Source organism: Oryx dammah, unplaced genomic scaffold, assembly GCF_014754425.2.
Source record: "Oryx dammah isolate SB20612 unplaced genomic scaffold, SCBI_Odam_1.1 HiC_scaffold_15, whole genome shotgun sequence".
Classification (NCBI taxonomy): domain Eukaryota; kingdom Metazoa; phylum Chordata; class Mammalia; order Artiodactyla; family Bovidae; genus Oryx; species Oryx dammah.
In genome coordinates, this window is record NW_024070199.1 from 39,845,163 (window position 1) to 39,866,336 (window position 21,174).

General features: G+C 42.2%; 1 pseudogene; it reads left to right on the forward strand.

The window, feature by feature from the left end:
• Positions 1-3,342: 3,342 nt before the first annotated feature.
• Positions 3,343-20,958, forward strand: LOC120874596 (annotated as a pseudogene).
• Positions 20,959-21,174: the final 216 nt, after the last annotated feature.

The window sequence follows — 21,174 nt, forward strand, 5'->3', positions numbered from 1 at the left end:
AGAAAAATATGCCAACCAAGAATAGTCTATTAGGACTGAAGACATGTTGTTTAGTCAGTAAGTTGTGTCTGACTCTTTGCAACCCCATGGACAGCAGCAAGTCAGGCTCCTCTGTCCTCCACTATCTCCCAGAGTTTGCTCAAACTTATGTCCATTGAGTCAGTGATGCTGTCCAACCATCTCATCCTTTGTCACCCCCTTCTCTTTTTGCTTTCAATCTTTCCTAGCATCCAGTCTTTTCCAGTGAGTCAGCTCTTCGCATCAGGTGGCCAAAATACTGGCGCTTAAGCTTCATCAACAGTCCTTCCAATGAATATTCAGGGTTGGTTACCTTTAGAATTGACTAGTTTGATTCTTTGTGGTCTAAGGGACTCTCAAGAGTCTTCTCCAGCACCACAATTCAAAAGCATCAGCTCTTCCGTGCTCAGTCTTCTTTATAGGCAGCACTAAATACACACATACACATTACAATGAATTTACTGAGGAATTCTGAATAAATTCAGTAGATTATATCAGTATCAACATCTTAGTTGTGACATTACATTATAGTTTTTCAAATATTACTATTTGAAGAAATTGGATGAAACCTATGCAATTTCTTATATTATATCTAGGTACTGCATTTGAGTTTCCATCCCAATTCCAAAGAAGGGTAGTGCTAAAGAACGCCAGTCCAGGTTCGATGCATGATACAGGATGCTCGGGGCTGGTGCACTGGGTTGACCCAGAAGGATGGTATGAGGAAGGAGGTGGCGGGGGGGTGTTTGGGATGGGGAACACATGTACACTGTGGCAGATTCATGTTGATGTATGGCAAAACTAATATAATATTGTAAAGTAATTAGCCTCCAATTAAAATAAATAAATTTATATTAAAAACAAAAGAATGTTCAAACTGTCGGACAACTGCGTTCACTTCCCATGCTAGTAAGGTTATGCGCAAATCCTTCATGTTAGACTTCAGCAGTACTGAATCGAGAACTTTCAGATTTACAAGCTGGGTTTAGAAAAGGCATAGGAACCAGAGATCAAATTGCCAACATCTGTTGGATCATAGAGAAAGCAAGGGAATTCCAGAAAAACATCTACTTCTGTTTCATTGACTATGCAAAAGCCTTTGACTGTGTGGGTCACAACAAACTGTGCAAAATTCTTCAAGAGATAGGAATACCAGACCACCTTACCTGCCTCCTGAGAAACCTGTATGTGGGTCAAAAAGCAAGTTTGAACCTTACATGGAACAACTGACTGGTTCAAAATTGGGAAAGGAGTACGATAAGGCTGTATATTGTTACCCTGTTTATTTAAGTTTATGCAGAATACATCATGCGAAATGCTGGGCTGGATGAGTTAAAAGCTGCAATCAAGATTGCTGGGAGAAATGTCTACAACCTCAGATATGCAGATGATACCACTCTTCTGGCAGACAGTGAAGAGGAACTAAAGAGCCTCTTGATGAGGGTGAAAGAGGAGAGTGAAAAAGTTGGCTTAAAACTCAACATTGGAAAAAAACAAGATTATGGCATCCAGTCCCATCATCACCTCATGGCAAATAGAAGGGAAAAAAGTGGAAGCAGGGACAGGTTTTCTATTCTTGTGCTCCAAAATCACTGTGGATGGTGACTGCAGCCATGAAATTAGAAGACACTTGCTTCTTAGAAGAAAGGCTATGACAAACCTCAACAGCATATTAAAAAGCAAAGACATCACTTTGCTGACAAGGATCCATATAGTGAAAGCTATTGTCTTCCCAGCAGTCATGTATGGATGGGAGAGTTGCACCATAAAGATGGCCGAACACCAAAGAACTGATGCTTTCTAACTGCGGTGCTGAAGAAGACTCTTGAGAGTCCCTTGGAGATCAAATAAGTCAATCCTAAGGGAAGTCAACCCTGAATACTCATTGGAAGGACTGATGCTGAAGCTGAAGCTGAAGCTCCAATACCTTGGCCTGATATGAAGAGCTGACTCACTGAAAAAGACTCTTATGCTAGGAAAGATTGAAAACAAAAGGGTAAGAGGGTGGCAGAAGGTGAGATGGTTGGATGACATCACTGATTCAATGGAAATGAACTTGGGCAAACTCTGGGAGATGGTGAGGGACTGGGGGACCTGGTGGGCTGCAGTCCATGAGGTCGCAAAGATTGGACATGACTTGGTGACTAAACAAAACAACAACTTCATATGAATCTGCAATAGTCTCACTGAGCATTTCAGTTAAAAATATAAAGGATTAGAAAGTTATGGCATGCAAGCTGCAAGTATAAGAAACCTGGAATAGCTATGATAATGTGAGTATGAAGTACGAATATTGAGGATTTTTACCAGGCTTCCCTAGTGGCTCAGATGGTAAAGAATCTGTTTGCAATGGGGGGAGACCCAGGTTTGATCCCTGGGTCAGGAAGATCCCCTGGAGAACGGAATGGGTACCCATTCCAGTATTCTTGCCTAGAGAATTCAATGGACAGAGGAGCCTGGTAAGCTACAGTCCATGGGGTCGCAAAGAAGCAGACACGACTGAGTGATTACCACAAACGTATGCACCAGGTATAAAGAGGCCAAATTCATAATGATATAACAAATAATGAAGATTCTAATTGCCAGCACATAAAAGGTCCTCTAATATATTCTGTAAATGAATAAAGAAATCTGAGAAAATGGATTCTGATAGAGCTTACAGTTGCCTTTCTCTTGTATATATATTTCAAGGAATTTAATATTATTACGAATTCCTGGTGTGATTTAAACTGAAGCACAATATTGGTTACCAAAAGGTAGCAATTGCACACATTCTGCTTTGCCTTAATTAAAAACAAAGGATTACATTTTTAAAAATGATTTTAACTTAAATTCAGTACTATACAAGAAGTACTTGTTTTCTGTTCTTCCCAGAGGAAAAAACATCATAGAGCAATTCACTTCTGTGTCTCTCAAATTCCACCTTCTGGAAATGATTGAAAGCTGTGTAGCAGGCTTTTTTTTTTTTTACATTATTTAGATACCATGTACCTGCCAAAGTCCAATGCTAGTTTTACAGAGTGAGGATAAGCAGATTCAAAGAGTAAACCTTTAAACAGAGTTCACTGGCAACAGTTGGAAGTATTTTTGGTAAATTATTTTCTCTATGACTTTACTAAAAAGAATAATGCCTCGTGATTTGAGAAGGACTGGGGAAACTGTCTCCACTTCTTTATTGCAGTAGTGAGGGGATGGTACCCATTTATGAGAAACTGTTGTGATATTATATAGGCTCAGTGTGAATTCATGAAAGGAAATTTTTTCTTCCATTGAACTTATATTCTTAAAGTCACTGTGCGTTGTCTTGAGGATTACCTGTCCAGAATGGCCTTTGAGGAGCTTCTGGATAAAGTTGGTGGCCTGGGGAAATTCCAGATACTTCAGATGGCTTTAACTTTTCCTTTTCACATGAGAGCAGTCTGTCACTCACTGTTGGAGAACTTTACTGCAGCCGTTCCTGGTCATCGCTGCTGGGTCCACATTCTTGATAATGCCACTGTCTCTGGTAATGACACTGGGATCCTCAGCCCTGATGTCCTGCTGAGAATCTCCATCCCAGTGGATTCAAACTTCAAGCCAGAGAAATGTCGTTGCTTCCTCCATCCCCAGTGGCAGCTCCTTCACCTGAATGGGACCTTCCCCAACATGACTGACCTGGACACGGAGCCCTGTGTGGACGGCTGGGTGTTTGACCACAGTCTGTTCTCCTCCACCATCGTGACTGAGGTAAAGGCCCCATTTGCCTCTTGTCAGTATACGTTCTGGGTGTTTCAGTCAGTTCAGTTCAGTCACTCAGTTGTGTCCGACTCTTTGCGACCCCATGAACCACAGCACGCCAGGCCTCCCTGTCCATCACCAACTCCTGGCGTCTATCCTGGGTGTTTTAGAAAAAAAGTCTGGGTGTTTACAAACACATAAAATAAGTGAAAGGTTGTTGCTGAGCCACGAAAGATGCTGGGGTTCTTGGCCTCCGGAGAAGAATTCAATCCAGGGCCAGAGATGAGGCTTGATCGCTCAAAGCTTTTGTGTAATAGAGTTTTATTAAAGTATAAAAGTGATAGAGAAAGCGTCTGACATAGACATCAGAAGCGGGCAGAAAGAGTACCCCCCTGCTAGTCTTTAGCTGGATGTTATATAGTTACTAGCGGTCTGTTAATGAAAGAAAGAAAATGTCTCAAAACTCAGAGAATGGCACCAGGCCCCTCATCCACAAGATGCATTTTGAGATAATCTTGGCACAAGGTGAGTCATCCTGGGCCATGAAATGATTGACTTGAATCTTGGAGAAAGGCAAATTAGATTATACAAAAAGTTTCGTTTACATAGACTAGGAGAACAATGTCTGAATATAACATTGGTTTGAGTATAACATACTGGTTTGTCAAGTCGATTCTGAGCCTAAATCTGAGCTTCTAGGCGGAACCGACTGGAAGATAGAGTCCAGGGTAAATGCATAGTACATTAACATAGCTTAAGACAAACATTTCCATAAGAAAAATGCATTGGTTAGCTCAAGATTTGAGAAAAGTTAAGTTCAGGTGGAACCAGGTGTCATTATGGCAACACAGTATTTTAAGAGAAACCTCTTTTTAAATTTGTATAGAGAAGGGGAAAAATATATCACTAGTTTGTTTCCTCCTGCCGCTTAAGAGAGAGATTAAAAAAAAATGTCTGACACTTGCAGCCTATTTCCTCCATTTGGAGACCCCTGGCCTTCCTGCCTGTTACCCTCTCATAAGCATGGCTCAAATCTTCAGTTACTGAGTAGATAGTAACTCTCCTTCAATCTTTCAGCAAATGGTGATTGTTTATCTTTTTAACTGCCAAGCACTTACATTTCAGTGGACACCAGTGAAATCAACCAACTAGACATGAATTTTAGTACTGAAGAGCTTTAAACCAAGTGTGAAGATAGATGATCAGACAAGGAAGTACCTGATACAATGTGTGAAAAATTATTCTTAGTCACTTGTTCTCAGCCTAGCTGCAAATTGGAAACATTTGCGTTAAGTAAAAAAATACTTTGGCTACTTGTCAGGGAAACAAATCAGAGTGTATTTCACTCTAAGTGTAAAATTCAGGCATCAGTGTATTAAGCCCGCCCCCCACCCCCAATGTTTACAATGTGTGGCAAGGTTTGAGAACCACCGAGGTATGCTGTGCTAAGTGAATAGAAAGATCGATCTTTATGTAATCTAGAAGATTTATTTGAAAATTTCCAGAGAAAACCATGCTTAAGTGACTTGAATGATACAGATGAGTAAAGGTGATAAAGGAAACCAGAGAGTGTGTTCACTGAGGGCTATCAGAGTGATGATTATTGAGGGATTATAAGATTCTGTGGAACACCCCAGGGCTTCCCAGGTGGTGCAGTGGTAAAGAATCTGCCTGCCAACGTAGAAGATACAAGAGATGCAGGTTCAATCCTTGGGTCAGGGAGATCCCCTTGAGTAGGAAATGGCTAACCCACTCCAGTATTCTTGCCTGGAAAATTCCCCCAGAGGAGCCTGGCTGGCTACAGTCCATGGGGTTGCTCAGTCCATGACTGAGCATGCAAACATGTGAGGCTCCTCTGGGCTGATTTCCTTCTCTTCCAGTGGGACCTAGTATGTGATCATCAGTCACAGAAATCAATAGTTCAATCCCTATTCATGGCTGGAATGCTGGTGGGAAGCTTCATACATGGCCATCTCTCAGACAGGTGAGTTTCTCTAGATCTCTGCTGCCCACAGTTTATGATTGCTTCATAAAGAAATCTTTTTGAATTCCTCGCATATCCAATTTATACTGTGCAGGGTTGCCTTGGTTCCCAGGGAGCTATAGATGGAAATTTAGAATGAGCTCATCGTGATGATGTCATTTTGGTGCCACAGAGCTCTGTGTACTGGACACAGAAATGGCATCTCCACAAGATCTGGGGGATATTTCAGAATGGTGTTTAGAGGGGAGGTATCGTAATACTTCATCTAGAAATACGAGGAAGAGTTACTTATCGGAAGCAAGAGGAAGTTGCTTCAAGACGGGAGTTTCAGCCTATTTCAAGACACAGACATAGAGAACAGCATTGCCAGCCTTTGCCGTGGCTTCTGTGTTAGGTTCCCACTGGAATCAGTGAGCCAAATCTTGTGGGTTCCCTCCCACCTTGATTGTTGTGCCTCACATGCATGTGTGTGTGCTAAGTTGCTTCAGTCGTGTCTGACTCTGTGACCCTGTGGACTGTAGCTCACCAGGCTCCTCTGCCCATGGGATTCTCCAGGCAAGAATACTGAAGTGGGTTTGCCATTTCCTCCTCTAGGGGATTTTCCCAACCCAGCGATCTAAGTGGTGTCTCTTAAGTCTCCTGCACTGGTAGGCAGGTTCCCAGGTGCCAGCTGGGAAGTCGTGCCTTGCATGCCTCACGTGTCCCACTGTAATTAGAAGGCATTTCTAGAAAACCTGGGTGCTTAGTGAAGTGGCCCTGAATTGCATTAAGAAATAATTGTGGCTATAAATTGGCCATTTGATCTTGTGAAAAGACTCTTTAGAGGTAATATTTGAAATCATATAAGGAAATTAATCTATAGACCTCAAGTTGTCATAATTTCTGGTAGGAGTGTTTTGGCTAATCCTGTGCCTGGCGCTGTCCATCCACGGCAGCCAGATACTCAAGTCTTTCACAGGTGAAATGGGAGACTCTAAGTAACCTTTATCCCCTACCTATAAGCCTAACATATTTAACCTTCCAGGTGAAAATTGTGAATGCTGAATATATCACCCTGAATGTAATTTGTAAACTATATCAGAGTGTTCATGTTGACCAGTCTTATGACTGAACCCTTTACAATGATTCGTAATAAAATGCTAATTGATCAGCTTAGAGGCACATAGAGCAATAGGTTTTTTTCAGTTTCTGTGAGGAAATGGGATTATGACAGATGTTGAGAATAGAAAATTTGGTGAAGAAAAGGGAGATTTATAACTAACCTAAAGATTTTGAACTAAACATACGCAAAAAGCTTCTTATAGCTAAGAAGAAGCATTATAGATTGACATAATCCCCAATTCTTTATTTTACTTTCATTGACTGTGCTTTTGTGGCCAAAGTCAATGTCCAGAATACTTCTTCATAGCAAAGGAAATGATCAACAAAAAGAAATGGAAACCTACAGAATGGGAAAAATATTTGCCAGCCTCATATCTGATAGATTTAATATCCAAAACATACAGGGGACTGCTGCAACTGATAGAAAAAACTCACAAATAACCTACTCAAAAATGGCAAAGGAATTCAATTGGTATTCCTCCATAGAAGACATGGAAATTGTTAATAGGAATATGAAATTGTGCTTAATTTCACTAATTATCAAGGAACTACAAATCAAAACCACAATGATATATACCTTCATGCCTGTTTGGGTAGCTATTATATTAAAAAGTCATTGTTAAGACTGATGTCAGGGAGTTTTTTCCTAGGATTTTTATTGTTTCAGGGCTAATGTTTAAGTCTTTAACCCATTTTGAGTGAATTTTTTTGAATATTGTCAGTAGAGTGCAAATTCATACTCCTGCCTGTTATCATTTCATTTTCCCAACATTATTATTGAAAAATTTTATTGTCTGCTCTTTAATATTATTGGTTTCTTTATCAAATAATATATATCCAGGGTTAATTTCATGAATCTTCGTTCTTTCTGTTGGTTTATGTATCTTTCTTAATGTCAGTACCATACCAGTTTGATCTCTATTGTTTTGTAGTATAGTTTGAAATCAGAAGGTAGGATGTTTCTAGGTTGGTTCTTTGTCAGGATTGACTTTGCTTTGGGGGGTCATTTGTGATTTCATATAGATTTTAGGATAGTTTTTTCTATTTCTGTGAAAAATGTCATTGGAATTTTAATAGGGATGGCATAATTGTAGATGGGGCTTCCCTTGTAGCTCAGTTGGTAAAGAATCTACCTGCAGTGCAGGAGACCCAGTTTTGACTCCTGAATTGGAATTCTAGAGAAGGAAATGGCAATCTACTCCAGTATTCTTGCCTGGAGAATCCCATGGATAGAGGAGCTTGGAGGGCTACAGTTGGTGGGGTCGCAAGAATCAGATGCAACTTAGCAACTAAACCACCACCAACCAATCTATAGGTGACTTTGCCTAGTATGTGCATTTTGACAATACTAATTTTTCAGTCCATGAATATGGGTTATTTTTCCATTTATTTGTATCTTCTTCAAGTTCTTTCATCAAAGTCTTGTTTTTAGTGTCCAGATCTATGTCATCTCCTTGGTTAAATTTATAGTTGTTGTTCAGTCGCTCAGTCATGTCTGACTCTTTGTGACCCCATGGACTGCAGCACACCAGGCTTCCCTGTCCATCACCAACTCCCAGAGCTTGCTCAAACTCATGCCCATTGAGTCAGTGATGCCATCCAACCATCTCATCCTCTGTCATCCCCTTTTCCTCCTGTCTTCAATCTTTCCCAGCATCAGGGTCTTTTCCAATGAGTTAGCTCTTTGCATCAGGTGGCCAAATTAATGTATGACTTTATCTACTTGTTTTAAGGGCTTCCAAGATGGCTCAGCAGTAAAGAATCTGGCTGGCAATGCAGGAGACGCAGGAGAGGCGGGTTCAGTCCCTGAGTTGAGAAGATCCCCTGGAGCAGGAAATGGCAACCCACTCCTGGGAAAAGTTTTTACCTGGGAAATTCCATGGACAGAGGAGCCTGGTGGGCTACAGGCCATGGTGTTGCAAAGAGTTGGACATGACTGTGGAAACAGTGCCAGACTTTATTTTTTTGGGCTCCAAAATCACTGCAGATGGTGACTGCAGCCATGAAATTAAAAGGAAAGTTATGACCAACCTAGATAGCATATTAAAAACCAGAGACATTACTTTGCCAACAAAGGTCGTCTAGTCAAGGCTATGGTTTTTCCAAGGGTCATATATGGATGTGAGAGTTGGACTGTGAAGAAAGCTGAGAGCCAAAGAGTTGATGCTTTTGAACTGTGGTGTTGGAGAAGACTCTTGAGAGTCCCTTGGACTGCAAGGAGATCCAACCAGTCCATCCTAAAGGAGATCATTCCTGGGTGTTCATTGGAAGGATTGATGCTGAAGCTGAAACTCCAATACTTTGGCCACCTGATGCGAAGAGTTGACTCATTTGAAAATACCCTGATGCTGGAAAAGATTGAAGGTGGGAGGAGAAGGGGATGACAGAGGATGAGATGGTTGGATGGCATCACTGACTTGATGGACATGAGTTTGGGTGAACTCTGGGAGTTGGTGATGGACAGGGAGGCCTGGCGTGCTGCGATTCACAGGGTCGCAAAGAGTTGGACACGACTGAGCGACTGAACTGAACTGAAGTGGGCACAGATTCACACTTGTTTTAAACTGGTAGTCATTTAAGTTCAGACACATTCTAAAAGTTCTGCCTTTTAAAACCACCCCCCATCCACGTTTTGTATTTTTGATGCTGTATTTTAAATCTTTGTGTTTATGCTCTGTTTCTTGTGTTTATGCTCTGTTTCTTATATCTATAGTAGCTGTTACAGTTTCGTTTCATCTTGGAATCTATGTACTGGCCTATTTAAGCAGTAAATCCTCAGCCCTTAATGTATATTTGCCTTTTCTAGTGGGCTTTTACCCTCTGCCACCCCCCATTCTGTTGTAGAACAGCTCCACAGGGCTGCCATGGCCTGTGAGGACTCTCAGCAGGTATCGGGTGGTTAGCTGTCGGGAGCGGCTGCTTTCAGGGATCTGGGAGGTCTCTGAGGTGTCGCCTGAATAAGTGTCAATAATGGCTGCTCCACCCCAGCCAGGCTATGCCCTGGGACCAGGTTGCCTCTGTGTCCATGGTCAAGTCTTTCTCCTGGTTGTGGGTACCCGGGACCCAGTGCAGCACTGTGGTGGGGGTTGAGTGGGATGGGAGAGTTCCCTCAGAGCTGGGATGTTCAGCAAGGCAGCAGCGGGAAGCCTGGCAGCCTCTAGGGAAGCTCTCTCTATGCCCTGCTGTGGAGGCTAGCAAGCACACATGTGCTCCTCACAAGCTGACTCCAGGCTCCCCACAGCCCTTCAGTTATTCCCAGCAGTCCAAGGAGATCAAACCAGTCAATCCTAAAGGAAATCAACCCTGAATATTCTTTGGAAGGACTGATGCTGAATCCAAAGCTCCAATCCTTTGGCCACCTGAGGTGAAGGGCTGACTTATTGGAAAAGACCCTGATGCTGGGAGAGAGTGAAGACAGGAGAAGGGGGTGACAGAGGATGAGATGGTTGGACGACATTACCAACTCAATGGGCATGAGTTTGAGCAAACTCTGGGAGATAGCGACGGACAGGGAAGCCTGGCAAGCTGCAGTCCACGGGGTCACAAAGAGTCGGACATGATTGATAGACTGAACAAGTCCTCCTACCAGCCACGGGGGATTGCTTCCTTCACATATGCCCCAGGACTGGACTCCCAATCTGTGGCCTGACCTCCTCAGTCCCCAGGGTAGGTGTCCTCCTATGGCATCTCCCTTTTCTTCTGAGTCCTCTCCCAGGAGTGCAAGTCTGAACCTGATTGTGTTTCTTTCCTTCCTACCTGACTACATGTGTACCTTACATCGTTGGTTTACATAAGTCATTCTGCCAGTTTCCAGTTAGTTTCAGTGAGAATTTTTCCATATATAGATTTTTTTAATTAAAAAAATTTTTTTGGCTGTGTTGTGTCTTCGTTGCTGCATGCGGGCTTTCTCTAGTTGCGGGGAGTGGGGGCTACTCTTTACTGTGGTGCTCAGGCTTCTCATCGCAGTGACTTCCCTTGTTACGGAGCACAGGCTCTAGGCCCATGGGCTTCAGTAGCTATGGCGCATGAGCTTAGTTGCTCCATGGCATGTGGAGTCTTCCTGGACTAGGTAGGGATTGAATCCCTGTCCCCCTGCACTTGGCAGGTGGATTCTTATCCACTGCACCACCAAGGAAGTCCTGTAGATGTATTTGATGTGTTAATGGGGGAAGGTAAACTCCATATCCTTTTACTGCACCATCCAGATCTTTTCCCAGGGTTATGGTGGTCTTGTACTCTGTTCTCCCCTGGAAAAGGGAATGGCTACCCACTTCAGTATTCCTGCCTGGAGAATTCCATGAACAGAGGAGCCTCATGGGCTACAGTCTCTGGGGTTGCAAAGAGTCTAACACAACTGAGTGACTAACACTTTCACTTCATATTCTATTCTAGATAAAGCACATTGTTTGAGGCCTATAAACTCAGATTCAACAAAGACTGACCCTTACATAAACCTTCAACAACTTTGAATATTGATCCACTGATCTTCTGCATCAGTTTAACTCGCCTGTCTGGTCCTAGAGACCAAGTACCCTTTTAGCTCTCGTGTTCTGGACACTGTACAGACTCTCTACCATGCTAAATACATCTGTTAGTAAAATGGGAGCTTATAGTATACTACAGTTTCCAACACTGTAATTTCTTTTATATGATATACCACTTGGTGTCAAAGTCCAAGTGATTAGAGGATAAAGTTTTGGAACTCTGAGTGCATATTGCTGACAAAGAGTGCTACTTTGAGGAGATCTCCACTGTTGATTTAGCTTCTGAGTTTTCAAGCTTTCAGGTACAAAGAATCACTTGGAATCTAGAAAGACAGTACTGATGAACTTATTTGCAGGGTAGCAGTGGAGACACAGACATAGAGAGTGGACTGTGGACACAGTGGAGGAAGGAACGGGTGGGACGAATTGAGAGAGTAGCCTGAAAACATATATATTACCATATGTAAATTAGAGAACCAGTGGGAATTTGCTATGTGACGCAGGGAGCTCAACCCAGTGCTCTGTGACAACCTAGAAGGGTGAGATGGGGTGGGAGATGGGAGGGAGGTTCAAGAGGGAGGGGACATATGTATGACTGTGGCTGATTCATGCTGATGTATGGCAGAAACTAGCACAGTATTGTAAATCAATGATCTCCCAATAAGCAATGTAAAAAATCAGTAAAATAAAAAACCAAATCATAGAAAAAGACAAAACCATTATGAACCGTTATGAACATGAAAAAAAATACTCTAAATTTCAGAGTAGGCTTTGTTCTTACCGCAGGTTGCTACTGCACTCACAGTCTAATCTCTGTTTCTTAGGTTCGGGTGGAAGTTGATTCTCAGGTGCTGTTTGCTCCAGCTCGCCATCTCTGGGACCTGCGCAGCCTTTGCTCCCACCTTCCTCATTTACTGCTTGCTATGCTTCTGGTCAGGCTGTTCTGCCGCGGCCTTCGTGTCAAATAACAGTATGCTCAGTAAGTCGACAGTTTTAGTCTTCTCCATTTTCCAAGTCCGAAAACTGGCCTTGAAATTTCATGCTTACCTGACAGTAATATCCCGATTGGATTTTCTTTCAGTTGTAGAGTGGGTAAGGTCCCAGTCAAAAGCCACGCTAATAACACTGGTATCTTGTGCCCTTAGTATTGGACAGGTGATGCTGGGAGGACCAGCTTTTGTCTTTCGAGAGTGGCGCACCCTGCAGCTGGTGGTGTCCGTACCTTTCCTTGTCTTCTTTCTCTCCTCAAGGTATGAGCCTTCTCTCTCACTCTCTTATGGGAACCTGGGATGAAAATGCATATTGTATCTGAGTATATTCATTTTTTAATTCTTTAGACCCTTTTTTATTGTTAGAACTTAAGACCCTTGCCTATCATCTGTGACTCTGTGCAGTCTGTGAAACAGACCACTGACTAACAGTGGCCCTTCTCCTGGGAGTTCTAGGCATTTTCTGCCATCTTTCTCCATAGTCTTACTTAGTATAGTGGTTGGAGGGTTATTCTGACATGAGTTTTGTTAATATAAACTATAGACTCAAATATTTTGAAAAGAAGTGAATTTAATTCTTTTTTTGTTTTTTGTTTTTGGAATGAACCAGGTTATGGTAAAAATTTCCATGATTTTCATTGTTGTAGGTGAACTGAATAAAGGGAAGGAAAAACAACTTTATTCATAGAATAATCTGACGAAATAGCCATGTTCTTTCTCCAGTAGTAATAATTGGCATGGAGGTTGGGTGATTTACATCATGTGTTCCCCAGTCCCCTAAATAATTTTAACAAACATTTATTTATGGATAACTTGACCCCCACACTTAAAATCAGTCTAGGGAGAATTAAATTTAGGAGATCACAGAGAGATGACTACAGATTTTATATAGAGATATGAGTTCAGGGAGAAAGGGAACGTGATCCATGTCAGACTCATTTTTTTTTTATGATGCCATTTTATTTATTTACTATTTTTAAACTTTTTAGGTTGTATTGGGGAATAGCAAATTAACAAACAATGTTGTGATAGTTTCAGGTGAACAGTGAAGGAACTCAGCCATACATATCAATTTTCTCCCAAACTCCCCTCCCATCCAGGCTGTCACAGAACATTGAGCAGAGTTCCATGTGCTATACAGACTCATTCTTTATGTTACTCCATTTTCATAACAACCCTACAAGGAAGCTGACAGTGCTGTTCCATTTTATTGATGAGAAAACTGAGGCAGATATAAAGAAGTAGTTATTAATTGGTATTAGTAACTGGGTCATTAGTTATCAACATAGCTAGTAGTGGCAGGAGTACCTGCGATCACTGTTAGGCTTTACGCTGACATATTTGGGGCTTCTTTTCAAAAAGAATATATACTGTAAATATATACTATGTGCACAAAGTTGCTAGACCCCATGGCAAGGTTTGGAAGGAAATTATGCATATCAGGGATAAACTTAAACTTCATAAGTTTTCTGTAAATTCTCCTGATGAATAAGCAGAGGCAATTTAACTCCAAGTCTGTGTCCTTTACTAGTAGTACAACTTTTAAGTGCACTGCAGGGAGTGGTCACTCTCATATTCTCCTAGTGTTTGTGAAACAGATCTGGAATTTCTATTCCTAACCCAACAAGGGAAGCGGTGGATTTTGGATGGAAGGCAAAATGCATCTGTTGTCAATAATCCTATGACATATCACAAAAGAGAGCTGACTGCACTTGTGTACTCACCTTTCGTCAGGTGGCTGGTGGAATCTGCTCGGTGGCTGATTATCACCAATAAACCAGACGAGGACTCAAAGGGACTTTGAATAGTTGCACACAGAAATGGAGTGAAGAATGCTGAAGCAACTCTGAACACGGAGGTGAGCAGGGAAGAGGAGGTGGTTATTGGGTTGGAGGGAAGGAATAAACTGATATCTGCCTTCTCCTTATTGAGATACACAAACCCCTTTCTAACAAGGGCGGCTAGCTGAGAATGCAAGCTCAGTTCCCCGGCCTTTCATGGCCATCTCATGAAAAGAAGCTTTGCCCACTGCGCGACTAGTTTCTTTAGTTCACTTCCTGTAGGCTGCGTACCATAGTGGATGCCCTGCCCGCCTCCATGGCCTCCTTTTCAAATTTTCATTGTTGCCATTTAATTTCCTGGAGTCTCCCTTAACTCCCTACATCCTCCTTCCTATCACATTCACACCCGTGATTACATATGCAATATGCTACACTACAAAGAAAGGGAGCATATCTCTTCTATCCTATTGGTTGCCCACGCTCGTCACAATACCTGGCACTATATTGGCAAGTGATTGGTGTTTGTTGTTGCTAAAGGGTTTGAGAGCAACCATGCAGGAGCAGCTGGAGGCAGCACAGACCAAAGCAACTGTGTTTGACTTACACCCAACCTGCGTTAAAGGATCTGGCTCCTGTCATTTGCGAGGTGGGCTTCACACAGTGCATGATGACATTCAAAGAGAGGGGACATAAGTCTGTTTATTTCAAAGGTTATAGCACCGTTGTGAGAGGGAGGCACTGATTTGGGGATAAAAGGTGAAGAAAGCACACCAAGTAATTGCTATTTTTGGAGGTAGTTGAAGGATTATGAAAGACTCACATGGAACTGATAATAAAACGAAGAGTTAGAAAAATAGACAAATGGGATGGATTAAACTTACAAGTTTTGTATTGCAAAGGAAACTATAAATAAAATGAAAAGACAGCCTACAGAATAGAAGAAAATATTTGCAAATGATGGAACAGGGGATTAATTTTCAAAATAGACAAATAACTCTTACATCTTAATATAAAAAACCAAACAATCCAATTGAAAAATGAGCAGAAGATTTAAATATACAGTTTGCCAGAGAAGACACGTAGATAGCCAACAGCCACATTAAAAGATGCTCAACTTTGCTAATTGTTAGAAATGCAAACCAAAGCTACAATGAGGTGTTGCCTCACACCAGCCATAATGTTCATCATCAAAAAATCTACAAATAATAAATGCTGGAGAGGGTGTGGAGAAAGGGGAAACCTCCTACAATGTTGATGGGGTTATAAATTGGTGCAGACACTATAGAGAACAGTATGGAGGTTACTTAAAAAACTGAAGGTAGAGTTACCATATGATCTAGCAATCTCACTCCTGGGCATGTATCCAAACAAAGGTCTAATTTGAAAAGATACATGCATCCCCAAGTTCATGGTAGCACTACTTATAATAATTAAGACATGGAAGCAACCTAAGTGTCCACTGACAAATGGGTAGAGACGATGTGGTATGTGTGTGTACGTGTTTGTAGCAACGTGGATGGACCTAGAGATTACCACACTAAGTAGAGTAAGTCAAAGACAAGCATCATGATGTCACTTATTTGTGAAATCTAAAAAACTGATACATATGAACTCATTTACAAAACAAAAAATGGACTCACAAGCATAGAAAACAAATGTATGGTTATCAAAGGGGAAAGGTATCAGTTCAGTTCAGCTCAGTCGCTCAGTCGTGTCCGACTCTTTGCGACCCCATGAATCACAGCACGCCAGGCCTCCCTGTCCATCACCAACTCCCGGAGTTCACTCAGACTCATGTCCATCGAGTCCGTGATGCCATCCAGCCATCTCATCCTCTGTCGTCCCCTTCTCCTCCTGCCCCCAATCCCTCCCAGCATCAGAGTCTTTTCCAATGAGTCAACTCTTCGCATGAAGTGGCCAAAGTACTGGAGTTTCAGCTTTAGCATCATTCCTTCCAAAGAAATCCCAGGGCTTCAGAATGGACTGGTTGGATCTCCTTGCAGTCCAAGGGAATCTCAAGAGTATTCTCCAACACCACAGTTCAAAAATATCAATTCTTCAGTGCTCAGCCTTCTTCACAGTCCAACTCTCACATCCATACGTGACCACAGGAAAAACCATAGCCTTGACTAGACAGACCTTAGTCGGCAAAATAATGTCTCTGCTTTTGAATATGCTATCTAGGTTGGTCATAACTTTTCTTCCAAGGAGTAAGCGTCTTTTAATTTCATGGCTGCAGTCACCATCTGCAGTGATTTTGGAGCCCAAAAAAATAAAGTCTGACACTGTTTCCACTGTTTCCCCATCTATTTCCCATGAAGTGACGGGACCGGATGCCATGATCTTCATTTTCTGAATGTTGAGCTTTAAGCCAACTTTTTCACTCTCCTCTTTCACTTTCATCAAGAGGCTTTTTAGCTCCTCTTCACTTTCTGCCATAAGGATGGTGTCATCTGCATATCTGAGGTTATTGATATTTCTCCTGGCAATCTTGATTCCAGCTTGTGTTTCTTCCAGTCCAGCATTTCTCATGATGTACTCTGCATATAAGTTAAATAAGCAGGGTGACAATATACAGCCTTGACATACTCCTTTTCTTATTTGGAACCAGTCTGTTGTTCCATGTCCAGTTCTAACTGTTGCTTCCTTACCTGCATACAGATTTCTCAAGAGGCAGGTCAGGTGGTCTGGTATTCCCATCTCTCTCAGAATTTTCCACAGTTTATTGTGATCCACACAGTCAAAGGCTTTGGCATAGTCAATAAAGCAGAAATAGATGTTTTTCTGGAACTCTCTTGCTTTTTCGATGATCCAGAGGATGTTGGCAATTTGATCTCTGGTTCCTCTGCCTTTTCTAAAACCAGCTTGAACATCTGGAAGTTCACGGTTCACATATTGTTGAAGCCTGGCTTGGAGAATTTTGAGCATTACTTTACTACCGTGTGAGATGAGTGCAATTGTGCAATAGTTGGAGCATTCTTTGACATTGCCTTTCTTTGGGATTGGAATGAAAACTGACCTTTTCCAGTCCTGTGGCCACTGCTGAGTTTTCCAAACTTGCTGGCATACTGAGTGCAGCACTTTCACAGCATCATCTTTCAGGATTTGAAATAGCTCCACTGGAGTTCCATCACCTCCACTAGCTTTGTTCGAAGTGATACTTTTGGGGAGGGGTAAATTAGGAGTTTGAGATTAACACATACACACTGCTACATATAACATATAACATAGACAATCAACAATGACCTACTGTATAGCACAAGGAACCCTACTCAATAATCTGTATTAACCTATAATGGAATATCAGACTCTTTTGTGACCGCATGAACTGTATGTAGCCCACCAGGCTCCTCTGTCCATGGGATTTCACAGGCAAGAGTACTGGAATGGGTTGCCATTTCTTCCTCTAGGGGATCTTTCCAACCCAGGGCTTGAACCCATATGTCTTGTGTCTTCTGCATTGCCTAGCAGATTCTTTTACCACTTAGATATTGTCATGTAATTATTTATGTTAACTTAAAATTATGACCTTAAAGGGAGGTATTATACAAATCAGATTGTGTCTTTTTTTTTTCAACCTTGACCATTGGCTGCCTGGGTCAACATAATCATCAATTGCAGCACTGGGCTCTAATCTTATGGCTTGTGTCTCTCCTCTTTTTTTCATTACAGACTTGCAATCACAATACCCTATTTTGGCATCTTTATGAATCTACAACACTTTGGGAGCAATATATTCCTGTTCCAGGTAATCTTTGGAGCTCTCACTATCTCAGCTCGATGTCTTGCACTCCTAGTACTGAATCACATGGGCTGTCGACTAACCCAGATGCTTTTCATGTTCCTTGTGGGACTTTCCATTTTGGCCAACATGTTCGTGCCCCAAGGTGAGAGAAGACTGGGATTTGGGGAAACAGAAGTGTTTTTTTTCATGTCCTTCAGGGATTGTATTAGTCCTACTTGTCCAAAGCTAGGAATAAAAAGAAGTCCCAATACTGGCTTACTAAGTATTCCCACAAACGTTAGAAGTCCTGCTACTAGGTTGTTGGGAAAAAGAGCCAAAGGTCCGTAAGTGCAGCTCTGGCATATCTTTACCTTCCTCATGTTTTGGAAGTATCCAGAAACTGGCACCATTTATTCTGAACAGTTCCTCTAGGAGAGCATTTGTTCACTTGCCCTTCACCCATTTGGGACTTCCCAGGTGGCACTAGTGGTAAAAAAACAACAACAAAAAAACCTGCCTGTCGATGTGGGAGACATAGGAGATGCAGGTTCGGTCCCTGGTTTGGGAAGATCCCCTGGTGGAAAGCATGGAGAATCCTCATGGAATGAGGAGCCTGGCAGGCTACAGTCCATAGGGTTGCAAAAAGTTGAACGTGACTGAAGTGACATAGGACATCGCCCATTCTCACTTTTAAAAACAAGCATGGAGGGGTGAGGCCTTGCAGTTATATCCCAGGTGAGGACATATGATGGTCACTCCCTCTGTCAGGACTCTTCATTACCAACTTTGATGACCGATCTAGTTCCTCACCTCTATGTTCCACATGTGAGAGTGATGTTGTCATCATGACTACAGCTCTTGCTTATGAGAGTCTCCCAGGTAATGAAAAGAATTCCTCTTTTGTAAAAAGTGAATGTCTGTACAGTTGGAACCAAGATTTAAGCAGATTAAAATTCTTGTCCATTTCCTGTTAGATTACTTTATAAGTTAACAGAATGATGCTATGTAATGATTCGTGGTTGTTTAGTTGCTAAGTCGTGTCTGACACTTTGCAAACCCTTGGACTGTAGCCCTCCAGGCCCTCTGTCCGAGGGATTTCCCAAGCAAGAATACTGGAAGGGGTTGCCATTTCCTTCTCTAGGGGATCTTCCTGACTCAGGGATCGAACTCAAGTCTCCCGCATCACAGGTGGATTCCTTACCGCTGAGCCACCAGGGAAACCTATGTAACAATTAGGAGAACCTTAGTGGCCACAGTGGTTCACATTGCACAAGGCAGGAATGTGCTTCACAGCCTTAGAGATGAGTGGACTTTGCTCCTCAGAATATCATTAGTAATGCCTGATTACTCTCTTACAAGAGAGTTCTGTCCAATCTATAATGCTATAATTAGGTTTCCTTTCATACTGTGTAGAATACAGATTCCCTGAACGTTTCTTCATTTGTTCCCAAATCCTGACATTTTGTTCCCCTCCAAATAGAAGTTTCCACTCTTGGTTCCTCGTGTCTAACATTGATGTAGATCTGGCTTCTCTTCAGCCTGTCCACTCACAGAGCAGTCCTGTTTTATTACTCCCTGGTGTCATACTTACTCCATGTCAAGGCTGCATCTGCTCTAGGTTGACTGAGTCTTTTAGGTTTACCTGGAACTACCCCCCCACCCCGCCTTTTTTTTCAGTGAAAATCCCACACTGCTAAGACCTCTTAATTCCAGGAAAACCAGGAAATCCTGCACTTGAATTGTAAGGTCTTCCAGGTTAGAGCTGAGTCTTAGACTCAGCAATCATCTACATGACAGTTCTACCTTCTACAATAAGGATATAGCGAGTACTGGACAGAATAAGTAAAAGCAAATTTCCACCAGACTCATCTTTTCTTCTGATTCTTCGGCAAAGCTCAGCTATGCACAGAGGGTTGCTATAATTAATTCTGATGGTTTCATGTACTTTTAACCACTATGTTAATAATGTTACATTTCTCACAGTGTGAGCTGTTCTATGCTCCCTGCCATTGTATAGTTTTCTACAATATATTTCAAAAATGCAATTAACCTATAAGGCCTTTTTTTTCCTGACTAAATTGGGTGGATGCTGATTCCTTCAATGCAGATTTCTTAGTCTCCCTGATCTTTGTGTCTCCAGAAATGCAGACCCTACGTTTGACTTTGGCAAGTGTGGGAATGGGCTGTGTTTCTGCCACTGTCTCCAGCAATTCTGTCCATAACTCTGAACTCATGCCCACTCTCCTCAGGTAAAATACTTTGTGGGTGCTCTGCCAGGGCCCCAAATAGGACTTTCCCAGGTAATTGATCAGGAATAATCAAGATACGATCTGTTAACTAGAAAGCATTCATTTGTAATCATAATAGTAACAACATACTAACAACAATTACCCAAAGTTTATTGAAAAAATGAACTGTGTGCCATGTACTGTGTTAAGCAGTACTTCAGTGTCTGTCTCATTAATCTTTTGGACCACTTGTCATGGTAGTTGCAATGCATTAATATACTGTTTAAAATGATGGAAATGGGTTTTAACACACTTTGATCCTGACAAAGCTAGAATCGCCGAACAAATCTCAAAAACAAGCGTCTTTCATCAAGCTCATGTATGTAATAATTGTGTTTATGTCTTCCATTACAGCGTCAAAGTGGGCTGCCCTGGTGGCTCAGCAGTAGAGAATCTGCCTGCAATGCAAGAACCGCAGAAGATGTGAGTTCGGTCCCTGAGTCAGGAAGATCCCCTGGAGGAGGGCACGGCAACCCACTCCAGTATTCTTGCCTGGAGAATCTCATGGACAGAGGAGCCTGGCAGGCTACAGCCCCTAGGGTTGCAAAGAGTCGGACACAACTGAAGCAACTTAACATGCATAATGTCAAAGTAGTAGATCATAAATTACGTGTATGGGATTTTTTTTTACTGAATTATTATGCATTTTTCTCTTTTACCCTTCAGAGCAAAAGCTTCAGGATTAAATATGATGGCTAGTAGGTGTGGGGCAGCACTGGCTCCCCTGCTGATGACCCTAGTGGTGTATCCACCCACTCTGCCCTGGATCATCTATGGAGTGTGTCCTATCCTTGGGTCTTCTCGTCCTTCTTCTACCTGAAACCAGAAATATGCCTCTGCTTGACCCCATCCAGGATGTGGAAAGTAAGTAAGTAACCTTCTACCACCCCCTGGGAGGGACTGTGTGCTTTCGATCTGTGGGTGAGAAATGCAACACGAGTGGGTCCCTCAGATCACTGGGGAGGCTGAGCCTTGCCTGGGATCCTCCCATCTTGAGCCATTGCCTTCATGAATGGCAACATCATTTCTATCCACTGTGAGGTCCAGTCTAGATTGCAGCGATCCCCTCTGCCCTGTTCTCAATGGTA